We start from the raw sequence: 22,264 nt of genomic DNA, 5'->3' as shown, positions 1-22,264 counted from the left end.
ACTGGTAAGCCCATCCTCCATGACTTTTTCTTATTTTGCTTTTGGTGCTAATGGCCATTGCTGTATTTTATGGCAGTGATTTCCACAAATGATGTATACACTATGTTGCTATCTTTTTGTATATCCTGAATTTCTTGCCAATTAATCTTAACTGCTTAAAATGCTGGTCTAGAAGCCAGGAGACTGAGCTCTAGTCCTATTTTAGGCATGGAAGCCCACTGGGTGACTTTGTGCCAGTCACTCTCTCTTAGCCCAACCCACCTGACACGGTTATTATTATGAGGAAAATAGGAGGCAGGAATATTATATATGTTTGCCACCTTGAGCTGACCAAAGACAGTCTCAGGCCAGCAATTGCCACAATACATGCTAGATACATAAAATAAAATCATCATCATAATCGCTATAATCAGTGACACAGAATTGCCTGTCTATAATATATAATAGTAATCCCCACCATCAGTGTTTTTTTTTCATTCATGTATGGTCAGTACAAATTAGATTAATATTGTTTTATGAGGAATTTGGTGTAATGACCAGGAGATAGTTAGCCAATATTACTATGTTTGCATCACCACTTTCATTTTGAATATAGAAGTACTGTCGAGTTCCTGGTGACTCATCTTGTTCTGCTGAGATCAGACTGTCAGCCTCAATTCTTAGCAGCTTTAAATCTTCTGGTACCTCCCTCTGCAAGTGTCAGTTAGCACCTCACTACACCAACTGTTGATCTGCTTTGAATATAACCAGCTAGGACAGAATTGAGTGGCAGATGAAACCTGCTGCTCATAATGCTGAAGTGGAATCAGCAGTGTTCTGCACTGGGGTTATTGGTAATCTAAGCATCTATGAAAGTACACTATTCTACCAGCAACCAAACCAAGGGAAATGCAAAAGGCAATCACCCATATGAATACTGAAATGGGGAGAGCAATGGAGAGGCTTAAGTGTGTCATATTAAAGGCATTGTTTTTTAACTAGATTGCGGCCTGCTGCCAACATAATGGGTATTTTGCTGGCAAATAATGTTTACTTGTTAGAAAGTGCCCATAATGATGGCAACTGGCCAGCTAGCTCAATGGACTAGGCTGTCTGGCTTAGTTAGTCAGAATGTAGTGTTAATGATGCCAAGGCTGTGGGTCTGAGCACCACATTGGCTGGAAACTAATTATTCTCTTATTCACTCTGAAATTGATCAGACAAACTCATGGAGAGATTATGTTTCTCCATACCTGCTGTATGAAAACTTAAATAAGAACTGTGTGTCCAAGAGTACTATCTATACCTGAGAGAAACACAAGAGGAAGGAAAACAGTGAAAAAGAAAACTATTGTTCTCATGTTATGAATTATGGCCTTCTTAGAATAATGAATTTAAAGAAAAACATAGATATGGCTGTTTTGGATAGCCTTCCTGTTCCATATAAAATAATAGCTCTTCATTTCAAAGGAATAAACTAATTGGTTTAAGTTTGGAGGTACCATTAATATTATAGGCGTAACATAAAAATGCCTTTGGTTCATCTAGTCCAGAATGGACTATTTGGATTAGCAAAGGCTCTCCAGCATTTTCTCAGCTACTATTTAATGTGGAGATGTTGGAAAATACACAAAGTCACCTCTTAATCTATACAGTTCTATTCTGTCTTCTATTTCTTGATAACACCAGAGTGCGATGTCATGGAACCTCGGAAACAGGTTTTGATAGAAAAAGATTTGTTGCCCTCATATTAATATATTACAACACAACCGTATCTGCTTGAATGAACTTCAATGACAGGCTTTTGAATTTTGTTTCTTGCATCCCATAAACAAGATTAGACTCACTATCAAAATTCACAAGGCACAATGTAGTCTTCTTGCTACATTTGCATTTTGCAAAATGCATACATTTTCATAACACATTTGCTTGCATTTCTGGTAAAATTTTAACCCCTTTGAGCAACAGTTTCATTCTAAGTAAGTCATCATGCACGCATATATATGGTGCAATTGCCACTCTGTCATCACCGGACTCTCATGGTACGATCTGCAAGACATAACCACCCAGGTTGGCACATTATACAGTTACTTTTTAGGGGTGCAAATTACTTTTGATTAATTATTCCTGATGGGCGAGAGGGACAAAATGCCCAGTGATAACAGGAATTTCTTTTATTTCAAAACCTATACACAAATGGAAATTAAACAGTGTATTTGTGTGGGAGTTAGTGAATGAGGCAATCAGACAGAATATCTATTGATCTATATGTTACTTCATTCCTTTGGTAGAAAAAGGCATAATAGAGAGGAAATAAAGGAGACAGATGGGGAAAAGAAGGTGATTGGTTCGTTCTATTAAGACCAACTTTTCTCTAGGCCTCATTTTGTTGGCTTTCAATTAGTGCCAGAGCACAAATAGTGTATGGTCATCTGGGATTCTTGAAGGTCCCAATTAGGCTTTTCAGAAGTACAATATTGGGGAAGGGGAAGGAAACTTGACCTTTGGGGGCCTGGCTGAGAAATAAAAAGGTTTTCCTTTCATTGGTTTTTGTAGACATTGTGAAAGAGCTTGTGACTCTTGTTGGGTCAAAAAAGCCTTACCTGTTTTGTTATTCCTCCAAGCAGGTGTTATGTGAGAACAAGCAGGTGTTTATAGGCTCCTGACCTTGAGGATGGGCTACTGACCCACCACTCTTTTTCTTATGACATCTTCTCTTGAAAAGGTTTGGGCCCAGATTTGTGGAAAGAGAGGCAAGACAATTATCCTGGAAATGTTAAAATAACCCTCCTTTATGGTCCACTATTCATCAATGAGAGCAGATCTGTTTTCTGACAGATGTCTGCCTCATTTAGGTCTCAGCTGGAACAACCCATGATGAATAGCCAAATTTTTAGTGTTTGCTGAAAACAGCCTCTTTTTTGTTTGGTGAGGTTTAACAGAACATCTTATGAAAATATGTTTTTATGCAACATGGAGGTAAATCAGATTGGCTCATAAATAGGTTATGTACATACATACACTTCAACACATTTGAATTTTAGAAGCTGGTTGCTTTCGTACCTGAAATACCTGGACTTTAAGGGAAAAAATGGAAAAGATGAAAAATGTATTGAAAAAAGCTTTGGTGCTTTATTTAATCACCTTTCTTTTTAAGTGCTTTAACTAAAGGAATTATCTTTGGGTGAATCTAACAAATTATAAATATGCATTTTTAATAATAAATGACTTTTACTATTTTTTAAAATCATTTTAATATGTTTAAAATCTGTCCTGTCTGATTGATATTTCTTTTTGTAAAAATTTATAATTTTAAAATACAATCAGATTTACTATTTAGCAGTTGTTTGCAAATATAATCAATCGAAGAAAGAACAACAGGCAGAAAAAACAGAGTTGAAATTTCAGTAACCAAACCAACTGAAAGTTCTAATGAAGATCTTGGAGTTTAACAGCAACAAAAGAATTACATCAATTAAACTGATGGTTAACTTCTACTTATAAATTAAACCCAGGAGAATATTTTGCAGAACTGCAAAGCTATCATTCCAACCCATAAGTTGTGAATCAGCAGGGCTTATACCTGGGTAAGTGGCTACAAAAACATAGCCTAAGCATCTATAGAAAGGTTCATTTCAAGACTATATGGTGGGGCCATATCTCACTGGAATTACTTATGAAGGGTCATATTTTATGTCTCTTTCTAAGGCTACAATTCTATACATACTTAATGGAGAGTTACATTTGTTAGGAGTTTACTCTTGTTGCTTTTAGAGTAGTGGCTAGCAGATAAAAGTTATCCCCTTGTTCAAAGAAATAAATTGTCTTGCTAGCTCTCATGTAAATAGCTCTTCTTCTCTAGAGACAGATGTGATAAGTGGTTAAGCTATTACATTTGGGGGCTGGAAGGTACAAGTAAAGTAGTCTGCCCTCAGCCCAATTTATTTCACGGGTATTTTGAACTATTTATTTATTTGATTTTTATCCCACCTTTATGACTTATAAGGAAGGCAAGACAGCAAACATACATAATGTTCCTTATCTTCCTGTTTTCCCCACAACAAGAATTCCGTAAGGTGAATTGGGATGAGAGAGAGTAACTAGCCCAAGTCCCCCAGACAGCTTTCATGCCTAAAATGGGACTACAGCTCACAATCTTCTGGTTCCTAGGTTGATACCTTAACCAGTACATTAAACTGGCACATTTAGAGAGTTAATAAGTCTGACGTCTTGGTCATTCAAATAAAAGATATGATAAAAATATTGCAGCAACAAATACGGGACGCTGGTTTGGATCATTCCAAATGCATTCACACTCTACCTTATCATGGCAGGCCACAATGGTCTTTTGCACCTGATAAAAGCAAACAACCAAAGGAAACTAGCTGGTTTGAAGATAGATAGCTTTGCTTCCCCAGTTGGAATGCTAGTCACACTTTTAGTATTTGTTCCAGCAGTATGTAAGAAAGCAATCTGTGATAAATAATGCACAAATGAATTGATCACAAGGTATTGGGTATGAACCATTGTACAGCCAAGCAATGGAAAGACTAAGCCAACAATGGAAGCTGATGTTATTTTCTTGTTTACTTATTTTCATATGGGAATTGCTATTCTTTCCTTCATCTCTCTGGAAGCAAGAGGCTTTTTGTCTGGAATAATTTCCCAAACAGACAGGTTTTCAAAGCAGGGTGTTTTTGTTTTTTTTAGTGTAAAGAATCTGAGTCCTATTTCTGAATATATTAACTTAATATGCAACATTTTGGAGAAGTCAAAAGGCGTGCTGAGGAAACTACTAAGCTTTCTTAAGCAACACTGCTTAGAAATGTAAGTGCACTGTCTGTTTCCTATTAGTGTTAATAAGCTTTTAATCCTGCCAAAGATGCTAGGGCCAATTTTCTGTGCATATATGTGCACAAACATAAAGGTAGGCATATGTGACTGCACAATGAGCAGGCTTCCTGGTGGTCATTTTACTTTCTCTTCATCTCCTACACCTTCCTGTGAGGTAGGCAGATGTTATTATCACCATTTTACAACTGAATAAGCTAAGATTCAGTCAATGCAACAAACTTGCAGAAGATCAGTACAAAGGGGCAACTGTTTCCTTCAATCAGCCCAAGAGAGATCAAAGGAATACCTTGGGTAAAACTGCAGCAACTAGCTCATATGGTGACATATCGCATGGGATTTACTCTTTTAAAAATTATTATATTTGTTTTTTTAAAAATAATAGCACTTTAAAACTTAGACTTAGATATCACTCCATAGTGATTTACAGCACACTCTGAATGGTTTAAAGTGTTAACATATTGCCCTAACAATCTGGGTCCCCATTTTACTGACCTCGGAAGGATGGAAGGCTGAGCCAACTTCGAGCTGGTCAGGATCGCACTCCTGGCTATGGGCAGAGTTAGCCTGCAATATTACATTCTAACCACTGCACCACCATGGCTTCTAAATAATGGGATTGTACTGGAAAGGTATAATCCCTGAAGGATCAGTCATATCGTGAAATATCTGCCATAGAATTGTAACTCTACTTAATTTAAACCAAAGTAATCTGTATTAGAGTGGGGCATGGTGGCTTAGTGGTTAAGATGCTGGGCTTGTCAATGAGAATGTTGGCAGTTCAAGACCCAAGCACCACATGTGCATTCTTATCTCAACTCCTATCAACCTAGCAGTTCGAAAGCATGCAAATGCAAGTAGATAAATAGGTACCACTTTACTGGGAAGATGATATCAGTGTTCCATGTGCCTTGGTGTATAGACATGCCACAGGACCACAAAAGTGTCTTCGGACAATGCTGGCTCCCTCGTTGAGATGAGATGAACTCTGCCCCCTAGAATCAAACAAGATTGTACAAGGGAGACTTTCCCCTTTACTTTTTAAACTCATATTACAGAGTTTCTTTGAGTTTGTGTTTTGAAGGCCTCTTAAGAGTACTCTTTTTGCTTCTGTGTATGTTGTTAGACAAATATTTTGAAGGCTGGAGGATAGTTGTGCTGATTGCTAGGGAAAGATTCCAAATGAAATGTAGCCCTAATAATCTAGCATATTGATTTATTTATATGTCCAGTTTGTATAGTGTTTTAATTTGCCTTTTTTTTTTATTAAAATCTACATGAAATTAAATTGTATGTTCAAATTCTTCCCCTTCTGCCATACATATTGGAAATGTATTCTGATTGAATTTGGTTTTTTTGAAGATTAAAACTTCAGGCAACACAAGATTTTGTTTTTATCTTGACCTCATCTGGATGATGGTAATAACTTCAACTGTTGAGAGTAAAAGGGAGTGAGTTAGGAGCAAATAAGAAAAACAAGTGGTTGAAATGTAAACAAGAACAGGGATGTTCAGCTACTAACGCAGGTACACACCAGCCGTGCCCTTATTTTGCTGCTGAGAAGATAGCAACAGAGAAAGACACTAGTGAGGGTGAGTGAACTGAAGGTGGGGGAGATGCAAATAATGAAATCAAGTAGCTGAAACAGAGGAGGAAGAAGGGGAAACTGCTACCATCAATGCAAAAGGGATGATGATGATTTTGCCTCTTGTCATTCATTCTCTCCAAATAGATGGTGAATGTCTGAAAGAAATGATATCATCCAGCCATAGAGGATTTCACAAATGATGTCTCAGGAAAACCAGGATCCTTCAACTGTTAAATAGTCTCCAGGGATAGAGAAGCTCCCCATCGCAGATATTCACCCTCTTTGCATAGATGGAACAGTAGAAGAAGGATCCTAGCACCGAACAGGACTAGAATCTTAAATATACTCATGTGATACTAAGACTACTAAATCCATTGGACTCAAACAGATTAATTATTGTGGAAGCATGCATAGGCTTATTCAAATGAATCCAACATGTGTAAGAAATTTGTGTGAGACAAAGGTGCCTGGGTATATATGCAGATAAGGATCAATTAATCTTACAAAGGGAGTACTTTACATTGCTAAAATAAAAACCTTAAGTCAATTCCAACCCTGCCCAAGTGTGCACATATACCTACTAAGTTTATCATACCCTAACTGTCAAAGTAAACAAGCAGCGTAGTGTACATCTTTGTATGTATACAACTTTTTTTCTGTCTAATAATCCTTTTGGAAAGATTGTCTTATGGTTAGATTCATCAACTTTTCAATAAATCCGGTAATTTTTGTCCTGATTTGATCTATTTTTTGAATACTGCCCTCCACTGGACTCCCATAAAGCATGGCTCTAACCTAAAAAATACTACCCACCCTTGCTGTAAATAAAAGTATGACTATTTATTTTTTAAACAATTCTAAATTATTACAAAAAGATCTTATGAATGTAAAGAGCAAAGCCAATTATTAATAAATAAAAGTATTATAGTACCATTTTGCTAGATGATTCAATGTGTGACTGTGCCTTTGCCTATAGTCTACTAGCAGAAATCAGTAACTTAAAAGAAGGCATATGCGTTATTTTTCCTCTTTTATTTTTGTGGAAAAAGCAGAACTAGTCATGAACAAAGAATTGTCTCTAGGGTATCTAGGTCTAATTTCAAACTTCTGTTAAAGGAGCAAAAACAGGTTTTTTCTGTGCCACCTCTTCTTGCTTAAATTTGTAATTACCAATAGCGCTTTCCAACTCAGGTAGAAAAAGACACAGAGAGGGACTGCGGGTGCCAACCACAACTTTTATTTTGATTCTTTTAATTCTAAAACTGTGAGTTATTTCCTGCTGGCAGAAGGATGCATGCAGCCTACAGCACCTTGCTTGCTGGAGAGAGATCTGTGAGCATTTGGTTTGATCAGCCCCTGGCATGGTAATGAGCTGATTTCTCTTGAAATTGGCTCATGACTATTCATTTTGTTGGCTCTCTATTCATTTGTGACCTACTATTTTGATTTTTAGGGTGGGTGATGGGAGAAGAAAGCCACAGGGAGTCAGTTCTAGTTTCTAAGTTATGAAAGGACTCATGAGAAGGGGCAGAAGGAGAGGGCTGAAAATTATTTTGTGTGATTTGTGTGCCCACACATGCACACACACTCTAATCCTAGTGCAACCCTTATACTTATACCTATTCTATATTTCTTGAAGCTCTGATAATATTGCCCAAACTGATTTTGAAACCAGATTTTCTCTTGCCCTACCTCCCTATCTCACCTTTCATGAATTATACTCCTCTTGAATTCCCATATAAATTGTAAGGTAATCATTTTTCCAACAGTGTACAATGCTTCAGATAGTTTTATGAGTGCTGGTGGTGCTTATTCAGTTCACTTACCTCTTTCACTTCTCCAGGAATATTGTACTGATGTGCATTACTGAAAATGTTGATTTAGGTGGGGGATTTGAAAAGCCTCTCCAAATATCTCAAAAAATGTCCTGAAGAAAAAAGCCAATCATCCTCAAAAGTAAGACAGAGAAGAATTAATTTAGAAGGCACATTCTGGTTCAACACTAGGAGGAAAAAAATCCTAACTCCAACAATTGTTTGAGAATGGAACCAATTTCCCAGGAAGGTGGGCTCTATGGAATCTGGTGGCCATAACACCATAAATTGCCCTTTTCTCTTCTAAAATTATACGATTGCATAAGATTTGGAATTGCTTGCCTGTTTTTATGTAGGAAACTCTTTTTGATTAGTAGCTGCTATTTTTATCTCAAACCACCCGAAAATAGCATTATTTTAAGAATGGGAGTAGGGGAAGGAGATTCCCTATAAGTGTCAGATTTTCAACTGCATTCATTACCTGAATAATAGCAATTAATAATAAAAAGAACAAAGAAATATTCTTTTGCAGTAGGGATATACATATCCCAGGTCTGACAGGAATTTTGTTTACAAATCCCCTGCTGCTTCCCCCAACCCTTTCTGGCTTTTACCCAGTTTCTGAGCTGAAAGTTCTTAGCTCTAAATCATTCTTTTCTGCTTTTAAAGATACTGGTGATAAAAATTCCAACAAGATTTTTTTTTAAATTAAAAAAATCCAAGGTATTTGAAAGCCAAATAAATACTACAATGCAGTTTCTTACAAAAGGCTCTGCAGCTGAAGATGTAAAAGCAGCTTAAATGTTTGTTAGACTTCTAAAACACTGTCTTTAGTTAAAGCCTGGTATAACCAAGAACCCATCACCTTTTAAACCATATTCAGAGTGTTAAATCCCATTTTCCTTGACTTGAAAGGGTTGAACAGCTCTCCGGACTCATGGTTTGTACTAGACATGATTACAGACAAGAAGACCTTTTAATGGAATCTTGTAAAACCTTTCATTAGCTTTTATTGGGTCATAATGTAATTAAGGTGACCTAACCTGACCTTTTGGAGGAGTGCCTTAGGTCAAGTGTATTTACTTCTGTCTATGTGAATTTAAGACTTTAAATACTCTTCTGACTACTCATCCCAATAAAAACTGGCCAAAAGTGAACTATTATCTCAGACTCCATTGGGTCATGTTTATGCCAGCTGGTTTCCTTTATACATTAAACCACTGGGGCTTATTTAAAAATTGAAGCTATAAAGCTCTTGGATTAAGAGCAGAGAACTGGCCAGACCCTCAACCTAACCTTTCCATGTTTGGATGACTTTGGTCAACCTATCATGTTCTCTTGCTTCCATAGCTCCACTATTAAATCACTACTAAAACATAAACAGTCTGACAGTTTGGCTACAGTCAAGGAAGGAAAAGGCCAAACCTGTATACTCAAGGCAGATTTCATTCCAAAACCCAAGAAGCTCTCCTTTGCTATGGACTTCAAAAAGCTTTTCAGAAATCATAAAACCACAAAACTAAATCCACAGAATTAAATAGTACCAATGCAAAATAAGTGTGTGGTAAGGGACAGAGCTTCAGTGGGATATAAGGCAAGCCAAGGAAATAAATATGGCTAGCTTCTACATACTGACCAAATGCACATAATGCAGCAGATTTACTGAAACAAAGTAGATCTAAGTCTGGTCTGTGATTGGATGTTAAATTTCTTGAAATTGTAAGGAATCTTAATCTTAATTTTAATTTGTCATAAATTTAATGAATTCATGAATATATTTTTAAAAATGTCCATATAGTCTTGGTCCTAGAATTCTTACAGGGGAATTTTCTCCTCTGTTCTGCCTCAGATATGGCAAAAGCCTGCTGAGGAGAGCACCGCCTTCTACAGTTATACTAGAAAAAACATATTATTCTTTATTACTTTTCCCCTGCCTTCCTTTACTCTTTCATTTTCTTGTCATGCAGAGGATGGGTGAAGTACTTAATAAAAGGATCTAGGGACTTCTGGGGATACATGGATGTGCTTGAGAATTTTTAGCCTGGAAATTATGTTTTAAAATTATATGATCCCAGAGATCATTCAAAACCAAAAACTAGAATGTAAACTTTAAAATAAATACACACAAAACATAGACCAAAGCAGAGGATGGTGCTTTCTAAGGCTACACCCACACTTATCTCTTATTCTGGCAACCATTTCTGGAGGGTAGAAACCAATGATGTCATCCTTCACCAATTACCCTCCAGGCACCCTCTATATGTATCGACAAACTGGGACGCTCTGCGCACAGTCACTCATGCCCTCGTCACCTCCCGCCTGGACTACTGTAATGCCCTCTATATGGGGCTCCCTTTGAGGAGCACCCGGAGGCTTCAACTGGTCCAGAATGCGGCCGCGCGGGCGGTGTTGGGAGGGACTCGTCACTCCCATGTAACGCCGCTGCTGCGCGAGCTGCACTGGTTGCCAGTNCAAGCGGGCCTGGCCTAGGGAGGATTTTTAAATTGGGTTTTTTAGAAATTTTAATTATCACAACACTAAAATATTGGTTTTAATTTGGTTTTATTCGGTGGGGTGTGTGGGTCTCTTTTTGTTTTTAACAATGTTGTGAGCCGCCCTGAGTCCTTCGGGAGAAGGGCGGGATACAAATTGGAATAATAAATAAATAAATAAATAAAACTGGAGAGATTATGCCCTACACCAGTCTCTAATAGCTCAGGATGCTCCTGGTGAACCTCATGGGGTTCTGTAAGATTATGAAACTTTATCTCCATGCATAGATTTGTATGACATAAAACAGCACCCTCTTTGGAAAAAGTGAAAAGTATCAATAGGCTTCGGTAGTTTCATTTACACAAAACATGAGAATATTTAGGAGGAAAAATGTTAATGGGACACCAACCCAAAATATTCCAATATGGACTGCTAAAGTGAAAAGAGTAGGTTTTTGCACAAGCCAAATGTAGATTATTGCCCAGGGCTGTGCTTCTCCCTTGCTCCTTTTTCTTCTCCTTTATTCAGTCAAAACTATAGCTGAATTATTTGGAGCAAGGATTCAGAAGGCTGAGTTGCTGTTGGTGTCCAAAGTGGAGCTTTTGGTGGTGATGATGCAGAATGGAAGAAAGCATATTATGTTTCCCTAGATACTGTCATTAGGTGAGGTTCTATCAATAGCAGGGCACTGGTCCTCTGAAATGCATTCCTCAGGGAAGCCTGTTCAGTGAGATGCTATATAAATTCAGGCATTGTGCCAAACAATGGCTCTTCCAAGTAGCCTTTGGCCTAGGATGAAAGTTGCATTTTATTCTGGACTTCAATTTCAGAATTCCTTTGGAAAAACAAAAAGCAAAAACAGCAATCAGAAAGCAGAGCAGAGACCAAAAATTCCCCCTTTCCTTTTTGAAATATAATTTTTTAAAAAAGTTTTAAGAACAAGTACAACAAAATAATTAAAACAGAAAAAGTGAAAAAGAAGGAAAGAAATAACATAAAAGCTAAATATGCAATAAGAAGAAAAAAGAAAGAGCAAGAGCAAGATAAAGATATAAAGAAAAGTATAAAGATTTAAAGAAGTGGCTTCTGACAATCTTCATAGCAATTATATTGTAACCTTTCTCTCTAAAGTTATATCATGACTCTCTTCTTTCTATAATCTATCCTATTTAATCATCGAAACCATACATCGTGAGTTCATTTTTTTGTTTTTACAGAAAAAGTCCATAAGGGGTTCCTAGTCACCAACAAATATAGATAAAAATCTTTTTTCTATTCTCTCTCTTTCCAATGTGCTAGTTTTTGGTCTGTGGATATAGTTCTTTTACATGATGACTATTTAATAATGATACCCTGCCTCATTAAAAAGGTTTAAGCTCAAAATTCTTTCACAACTCTGTGTCTCTACCCTTGGTAAGCAGAAACCAAGTGTTCTACTGTGATTTCAATCAATCAATCAGAATAGAGCTGGAAGAGACCTTGGAGGTCCTCTAGTCCAATCCCTGCTTGAACAGGAGACCCTATACCATTTCAGACAAGTGACTGTCCAGTCTCTTCTTAAAAACATACAGTGATGAAACATCCACAAGTTCTGATGGCAAGCTGTTCCACTGATTAATTGTTCTTACTTTCAGGAAGTTTTCCCTTAATTCCAGGTTGCATTTCTCCTTGAGTAGTTTCCATCTATTGTTTCTTGTCCTGTACTCTAGAGCTTTGGTAAATAAGTTGACCCCCTCTTCTTTGTGGCAGCCACTCAAATACTGGAATACTGTTATCATGTCCCCCCTAGCCCTTCTTTTCTAGCCAACCCAAACCCTGCAACTGTTCTTCATATGTTTTAATCTCCAGGCCTTTAATCATGTTAGTTGCTTTTCTTTGCACTTTTTCCAAAGTCTCAACGTCTTTTTTGTAAGGTGGTGACCAAAACTGGATGCAGTATTCCAGGTGTGGTCTTACTAAGGCTTTATACTGTAAAGTGGTACTAATATTTCACGTGATTTTGATTCTATGCCTCTGTTTATACAACCAAGGATTATTTTAGTTTTTTTGGCTGCTGTGGCACACTGCTGACTCATATTTAAGTGATCGTCCACTAGGACTCCAAGGTCCCTCTCACAGTTACTGTTTTTGAGCCAGGTTTCACCTAATTGGTATTTGTACCTTTGGTTTTTCCTGCCTGTGTAAAACCTTGTTTTTCTCCACATTAAATTTCATTTTGTTGGATAGGGTCCATTTTATTTTTCAGTTTTTATTTCCTGTATTGAGAATTACGGAGGTAGTATTGGAGGACTTCTATTTACTAGAAATGCTGTATAAAGGATCCCCAATATGGATGAATGCCTTTCTACTCATACTGTGATCCATAATAGTGGTAACTGTGCCGAAGAATATTGTGATCAAAGCAGACATCAGAATAGCCACATATGGCCAATGTGATGGCATTGGATGATGACTCAAGTTCAAATCTGAGCACTTACACATAGCCATGGATATTACTAACTGAACCTCAAGAAACACACTCATGTAATCTTGGGAACTCATTGCTACTGCCTGAAGTTAAACATGCAAACCGATTAGGATGGAAAGGTAGATCTGTGGTCAATTGGCTAATGCAAAAGTCAACATTCTAATAGGTTTTAGTTCACCACACATTGTTTCTTTACATTTATTTTTCCAATTAGTTAAAAAAAAATTACATACAGGATGGAATAGCAAAGTTTCCCTTGTGATCATCCTGTGAATATGGGGTAATAGTGGGAAAGGATTGGAATGCCTTGACTTAAAGGAAAGGGAAATGCAAAAAAAACAAAGAGTTCTCACTGATGAAATACCACCTACCACCTCATTTATTTTGGAGTAACTTCTGAGTTAAAAGCTGATCAGCTCAATTTGGCAACAGAATTCTGTGGGACACCTGTCATCATGGGAATATAAAGATGAGACCTTGAGTTGGGATCAGTGGAGCTCTCTGTATGTATAAAATCCTCTGAAGCCTTATGAATTCTGCAGAAATTTCGTTGCCTCTTGAATTGTCTGATCCAGCTGAAGTGATAACTTTAACATTTCCAAATTTTAACCAGGTACTATAGTGGGACAGAGAATAACACAGTTATGAAACCTCAGGTTTCTACCAAATGAAAATCCTCAGCTATTTGAAGGAACATTTCCAAACTATTAGAATCCATAAAGTATTTTTTCTTTCTTAAAGTGTTCACAAACATTAGAGTTAACTATATTGAAAAAGGGCTTTCTCCATGCCTTCAAACTACATCATTTATATCATCACAGATTAACTAATCTCCACTTGCAGACTTGGTTTTGCTGCTATCCAAACTTCTTCTGCCTGATTTTTGACAAATGGCAGCTGAATAAATAGATGGCTGGATTTTGACTAGATGTATGAATTATAATCTCCCCTGGATAAACTTTAGATTAATCTGTCATATTTTAGCACTTGGATTGGTGATCAATAAATGAAAGTCCATTGTGATTTGGTATTAGAATATTTGGATCCTCTGCAAGATTCCAGAGTCATAACAATAAATACCCTTTAAGACAGCTAGAATATTAACAGAAAAATGCAGTTTAGCATGTGCTTGGTCTTGGAAAGATAGACTCAAAGGTTCATGTAGCTAATGACCTATCCAACTTTATAGAATTGTTGTGAGCCTGACTCATTATAGTATTTTACATTTAAGAGTAACAGAGGAATGGAAATTAATAATAATTTAATGGAAATAAAGTACAGTTAACTACAGGCGTTGACACAAAGTATTAGTGAAAGTATTACTTCTTTCATGATCTTTTACCCAATGTTTGAATCTCAAATATGTGTCTATTTGTACAGATATGATCACTAATTGTCTTGAATAAATTCTTACACAGATAAGTGCCTATAGGCCGTGTAGGCAGGATATGGTAGGAAGATACAGATGGAATCAAAGCATAATGGAATTATTTCTGAAGCCTATAGATCTGTAGGGTCTTCAATCAGAAAAAGCCCAAATGATAGCATTTTAAAGAGCAATGATGGGTTGTGGTGAGTTTTATGTTTTATTTCCCCCCCTTTCTTTGTAGGTAGTTTGTGTGCTACCTACAATGAAAGGAATAGGCAGTATATAAATACTTGCAATCAATCAGTCCCCACCATGACCTCTGAATGTTCCTGTCCTTTTTAAATTAATCCAGTAATGTGTGTGTATCAATACTGATATCATTATGAAAAAGGCTAGAGGTATCCCCAAATATAAAAAGATCACATTTTTAGCAAGTGACAGTTACCTCATAAAATTTAAAGGAAAATGGAAAGGGAGAAAATTAAGTTCAGAATCTAAAATTATCCAGCTGCATCACTATAGTTACATTAATGTCAAGCAACATCCAAATTATCATATTTGGAAAATAAATATATTTTTTAAAAGCCCGTGTCCTATATTTCTGTGATCTGGGGAAAAATAACACATAATTCAATGATGCTGCTTGCTTTAAAAAAACAAAAAAAAGTTTTTCATTAAGAAAACATGCACATACACATACCCAAGTGTGTACAATGACATCTTCTACATAGCCCACATACCAGCACATCCATAAATTGCCTTGAATCAAAGATTGAAAGAGAAGGGGGGTAAATCTGAACCAGGCTACAGAATGTAGCAAAGTAGGAGAGGGAAGCATCTTGTAACTGCCTGATTCACTTAAAGATGATAAGAAAATATCATCACATTATTTTAAGGTAAATCCAACATTTCCAGAGCTGATTGAGGCAAGAATTAGACAGTGTTTAGGGGATTATGAAAAACAGCTTCCTCTACAGGTCAACAGCTAATCAGAATTCTCAGGAGATTTGCTGGAGATTTCTTTTCCTTTTTGCCTTATGAATAATTTTACCAAAGGCACAAAATGGGCACATTATTTAGAGAGAGCCTTTTGATGTATTTTTCTGTGAATAAGCACAGAGTATTCGAGGATTTCTCCCTGTTCCGAGCAATGGGGACCAACTTATTAAGTGTTCCAGCTACAATGCCTGCAAGCTAGCTGAGATTAATATCAGCATAACCTGTTACTTAATTCATTATGGGGATACAGGCTAATTTGATTTGATATTATTTTAATAAAGTTCTGTGATATATAAGATTGTTTCAGGCTATCAAAATAATTTTCCAGTTATTACAGTTATTCAAGCAGGTCCTTTGATAGCAGCAGTTGGTCTGCGTCTGTTGTGAATATATTAGCAGGGATGATTCATAGCAACCGAACAGCATTAAGCTTGTGAAGCATTGTGCGGATGCAAAAAATATCTTCTGTAGGCCATTAAAAAAAAGGGAAAGGAAAAAAAAAATATTTTGTATGCACTAAGCTTACACGTGTCATTAACATAGCTCATTTTTTAAAACCAGTCTTTCATTGAAGACAAGTTAAAAAAAAAAAGGAAAGGATGAGGGAAATTGGCAGTTCGCTTTGAAATTTATTGGAGCTATTTTACATGTTTTTAATATACAGTTTGCATCAGCCTGTATATATTAAGTGAATCAAATAGTTCTAAAAAATGACGCATTCTCTCCTCACAGGGGGGCATTGTAAGCCATTACAATGTAACTGTTCCAGTCCACAACACTATATGTTCATTTGGCTGTCATGCAGACAAAAGCTTTTAATGTTAATATGCCAGGGTGGCATAGATCATCTTCTGTTTCTTCTTCTTGGGATTTCGACAATAAACAAAAGCTGATGAACAAAATGGGTTGTCCCCCAACCTGCTACTGATGGTCAGTGAGAGTCTAGATGTTTTCAGTCATACTAGTTCAGAACCAAACAACATGGTCTTACTAGGAAGACAATGACTTTGAAGATTTCATACTTATTTCTCTCATACAGCATGTCTTGTTGCATGACAAGTTCTCATGATGACTGCTAAGCTGTCAAGGTCAGATGAGATTTATATGAGAACCTGATCTGTGTATTAATTCCTTTTGTGGCAAGCAATGTAGTTCTGTTGAATACAGAAAGATGGCATAATATTATTTTACCAAACTCTGGTATGAGTCTACCTCTGAAAATGATATTGGCTAATCTAGTTTTCCTATCATCTCAGGTGACACCAAAACAATGCCAGATTCTAGCAATGCTCTGGATTCCTATTTATGCTATTAGTAATATTAGGTAGAAGTGGCCTTTTGAAATTCTCCATCCAATTTGTGGTGACATAATCAGGAGAACAATGTTTTCAAATTTCTCAGGGAAAGGACAAAAAATGCCCCAAGGACACCACTAATAGAAACATCACAATTAAAAAAGCCAAATAGGAGGACATTCCCCATGAGAGTTTCTTCAAAATTTAACTGAATCATGGGAGCAGGGGGAACTTCAAAATTCAAAAATGTAAAAAATCTTTGAAAGAATTTGTAAAGTAAAGTCTCTTTCATCAAACTGAATGCAAACTGGTAAGGAAATTCTATGTCCCTACATCAGCTTGATTGTTTTATTTAAATGCCATGTTTAACTTGGAAAAGATTTCTAATTTGAGGGACTGGCTTGCATGATGTTCCTCTCTGTAGACAGACTTGCCTTTAGATCCAACCCAATGATTTATTCAATGGCTTTATGGATTTAATCCCATAAAAATATGCTGAGAATTGTTTATTTGTTCTGCTGTGACATACTCTCAATTGAGATAGAGCAATTTTTGGATCTGTGAATGCTATCTTTCATGATTCTGAAACAATACTCAAGACATACTGTACCTGTTAGCAACATAAATAAAATTAAAACTAAACCACAGTCTCTCTCTCCCCTCCAGCATGCCAGACCAATGGCCTCCCAGCTCAATGTCTATCTTAGACCAATGTTTGGGTGAAGAGCCAGATCTGGAAGGCTAAAAGGCAGAGATCCCTCAGATCTCAGATAGGAAGCCATTTCAAAAAGCTGGGTTGGCCACAGAGAAAGCATACTTTCAAGGTCCCATCAGGTGAATCATATGACTGCATTTAAGAGATCTCATAGAACTCATAGGATAACAGAATTGGAAGGGACCTTAGAGGTCATTTAGTCCAATCCCTGCTTGAACAGGAGACCCTATACTATTTCAGACAAATGGCTGTCCAGTCTCTTCTTTAAAGCCTCCAGTAATGGAGCACCCACAACTTCTGAAAGCAAACCATTCCACTGGTTGATTGTTCTCACTGTTAGGAAATTTCTCCTTAGTTCTAGATTGCTTCTCTCCTTGATTAGTTTCCATCCATTGTTTTTTGTCTTGCTTTTAGGTGCTTTGGAAAATAGTTTGACCCCCTCATCTTTGTAACAACCCTTCAAATATTGGAACACTGCTATCACTGTATGTCTTCCCTAGTCCTTCTTTTCACTAAACTAGACATACCCAATTCCTGCAACCGTTCTTCATATGTTTTGCCTCTAACCCCCTAATCACCCTTGTTTCCTTTCTCTGCACTCATTCCAGAGTCTCAGCATCTTCTTTATATTGTGACCAAAACTGGATGCATTATTCCAAGTGTGGTCTTACTAAGACTTTGTAAAGCTGTAATAATATTTCACATGATCTTGATTCTATCCCTCTATTGATGCAGCCTAGGGTTGCATTGGCTTTTTTGGCTGCTGCCATAACTGTTGGCTCATATTTAAGTGATTGTCCACTTGGATTCCAAAATCCCTCTCACAGTTACTAGCATTGAGCCAAGTTTCAACTATTTGTACCTGTACAATTGTTTTTTCTTGCCTAAGTGTAAAATCTTGTTTTTCTCACCACTGAATTTCATTTTGTTAGATAGGGCCCAGTGTTCAAATCCTACTGAGATTCTTCTAGCCTAATTGATACTGTATTACTCAGAGAGGTGTTAGTCTCTTCTTCACTGAATTTGTATGTGGAAAGGCTAGATAGCCAATTAAACTGAGAAGTTCTAGTTTAGATTCCTTTACTAAGAAGAAGGTTGGACTTAGCCTATTCTATTATAGGACAATTTTATGATTCTATATATGCTGTCAAGTAAGCTCTCCTTTAATCAACTTATTTAAAGGATGCAAGATCTCTGCCACTTAGTACAATTATAATACAAATTTTTTTTATAAAAAAGAATTTTAGGAGACTTAGCCTTATAATGGCTTATACCTTTTTAAAATGTGGGCTCAGACGATGTTCTTTTATGTGATGCCTCAGTTTTTTCAGCTATAAGAAGCATTTGCTTGTGTTTTGGTTTGGACCAGAGACCTTTATGATTGCATACTTTTAGATCATCTTTGCTTTTGTTCAACAACAGTGAGTCTGGAAATTAAGATGTCATCCATGTACATGTAAACACCCCCTCTTTTTTCACAACTATACAGTGCCTTTTGTATTGGATACAGCTAACACTGTTGTCTAGTCTTAAACATAACATTCTGCCCTCTATACATGACTTTTTCCACAACAATTATAGCTAGAAGCCTTTAGTGCAGATTAGACAATCCATGACCCCTTGGGTCATCATTTCAAGGATATTTTCTTTATCATATTCCTCAATGCCTTCAACAATGGCAGAACTTCTGATGGATTAGAAAAAAATCTTCAAAATTCAGGGAGATATTCAGAGACCTCTGAGCCTTGAAAGTAACCATATGAACTGTAGACCACAGTCAAACATCAATAGATGTTCACAGGAAATGTTTTATGACATTTTATATTATGTTATAAAATGCTTTATGATAATTTTATGTTATGTTATAACATGTTTTATAAAATTTGCAAAAATTGTGTTCTTCAGGGGCAACTTTTGCTCTAGCTCCTAATACTTTAGAAGACATTCCAAATTGAAAAACCAATCATAGAAAATACTTGATTATCCAATGTCTTCAAATCAGTGCAGTGCCATGGTTGGTGCACTGAACTTAAACAAGGAAGAAGTAGAGTCATGATTCCATTTGGTCACAGTTTTTCAGGGTGATTTTAGGCCAGGCTCATTTGCATTATGTATAATGTGTGAATAAAGACTGGGAGAACTTTATAAGCCACCATGGGTGTGAGGAGAAAAGTTGTCCTAATAATGAAATAATGGCTATGTTCTTTGAAGGAAAATTTGGCAACATGTGATCTTTAATCTTTATTTATTTATGAACACATAAACATCTTTGATCAATTGATTTTCACACTGTTGAAATCCAGAGGCAATTTGTGATTTTTAGTGATGTTTAGTGATTATAAACTAAAATAAGGATGGGAGGGATATGTTCAGCCCATGATTAGTGATACCCCTTCTTGGAATCTAAAAAGCATTTTTGAAAAGCTGTTTACCCCAATACTCCATAACACTGAACTAGAAGTAGCTACTAAAAAGGTAAGTAGATTTTAAATATAATAAAGATCTATGAATGTATGAATTAATATAATTTGTCTGAAATGGTATAGAGTTTCCTGCCTGAGCAGGGGGTTGGATTAGAAGACCTCCAAGGTCCCTTCCAACTCTATTATTATTATTATTATTATTATTATTATTATTATTATTATTATTATTATTATTATTATTATTATTATTATTATTATTATATGGAAGTAATAGAAACAAGAATGAGTTGTAAGGCTAAATAAATACAAACAGGTTTAATTAATGGTGTTGGTGTAAACTTAATTACATTCTGATCTGCACCGTAGGATCATAAAATGCAAATTAGTTGTTGCAGACCAAACTAAATTGTTCCACCTTTCTTCCCTATTGTGTGGCCAAGAGACACATGAAAAAAGCACTTTTTGTTCAGTTTTTCCATTTTATGCCAGAGTTACTGTGGCCACTGTTTTTAGATTATTTAAGAGATATAATGGCTATATATCTGTGCTTTCACAACTCATCCTTGGAAGATGTAGAAAACAGCTACCTAAAGTAACTGAACTTTTAACTGTGCTAATTATTTATAGCTGCTCACTAGAGCTTCCCAGTGCGAAGCCAACAAGGACTTGACAACTTCAGATATTCTGCAAGTGGCTTCGATGTGTGATAGTCTAAACAGATTGTGTGACCTTCAGAGATTAATCAGTTAAAACAGCCCTTATGAAGCTGTTTTAGATTATTCTTGACAGTAGCCGTTTTTGACAGCAGAAGGTCAGAATCAAAGTCCTTTCTTTTTTGAACTAGTTGAAGATTTATGTCAGCATCAAGCCGAGCAAACATGCAGAAATAACTTATGAATGCAGGGGCCAGAGGGCCATGTGGGGATAGGCTTTCTTTTGCATAGATTTTGAAAGTACTTGATGGAGGCTTACTTTAGATGTATATTTTCAAATCTAAAACATATACAGGCATGTTTTGCTTCTTGGAGGTGCAGAGCTAAGACTGTGAAAACCATTCCCAGGGACACTGCCATTTGTCTTTCTCTCCCCTTCTTCGCCCACCTCCCCTGTAGGCTTATTTTTAAAAACGTAAGAGTGGCCATGACCCTTGACTTACTTTCTTTACAGAGCAAAAATATCTTGCACTGCATTCTCCTGAAAGGCGAGATCTCCTTTGGTACTTTATTGAATGACCATGTGAACACACCACTTAATTTCTTCTTTTGCCTGCTCCTTACCCAGCATTTGTTTCTTGATTCAAAATAACCATCTGTTAGTTGTCTAATCATTTCTCTGAACACCAGCAAAAACAAAACTCAGGGCACATTATAGGATAAAGGTGCAGACATCTTAATTCTGTATATTTCAATCATATATGAGCTCAGAGGCACTGGCGAAATCAAGATGCTGTGTGTAAAAGAAAGGAAGAAAGGAATGGAATGGAAAGGAAAGGAAAGAAAGGGAAGAAAAAAAAGAAAGAAAGAAAGAAAGAAAGAAAGAAAGAAAGAAAGAAAGAAAGAAAGAAAGAAAGAAAAAGTATTGGCTTTACTGATTGCTAGACTGAGCAAAGTAGCAATAGCAATAGCACTTACATTTATATACCGCTTTACAGCCCTCTCTAAGCAGTTTACAGAGTCAGCATATTGCCCCCAACAATCGGGGTCCTCATTTTACCAACCTTGGAAGGATGGAAGACTGACTCAACCTTGAGCCGGTGGCAGCCGGGAGTCAGCAGAGGTAGTACTGCAGTACTGTATTCTAACCACTGCGCCACCAGTAAGCAAAGAAGGAGACATAAGCAAAAGAAAGGAAAGGGAGGGAAGAAGCATGAGCAAAGAACAGTTATATATGGAGTCATCAGAATTGCATGCAGAATCCTGGACCTTCCTCCAGAGATTTAGCAATAATGTTGCCAATGTTTGATCTTCTTGCATAATTAATCATATCTACTTTGTAATATTATATCTTCATATTTGTTGTAGTTTTTACTTAAGCAGTAGCTAGTTTTCCAGATTTCTTTTCTGACTGAAAATGAATATCACCATTATTTTAGGATATGTTTAGGATTACATCTGGGGATTCCCATGATGTGTATTACCAAAGATAACACCTGACAGCATCCATGTATGCAATGATTTTTTTGAAAGTCACAAGCCCATTTACATACATTACTTGTTATAGTAGAACATTGAGTGAAAGGCTCTGATACGAATACAGAAATGACTTCTGGTC

This window comes from Protobothrops mucrosquamatus, unplaced genomic scaffold, assembly GCF_001527695.2.
Source record: "Protobothrops mucrosquamatus isolate PMUCROS unplaced genomic scaffold, P.Mucros_1.0 scaffold92, whole genome shotgun sequence".
NCBI classification, from domain to species: Eukaryota; Metazoa; Chordata; class Lepidosauria; order Squamata; family Viperidae; genus Protobothrops; species Protobothrops mucrosquamatus.
This window is presented reverse-complemented; position numbering follows the sequence as displayed.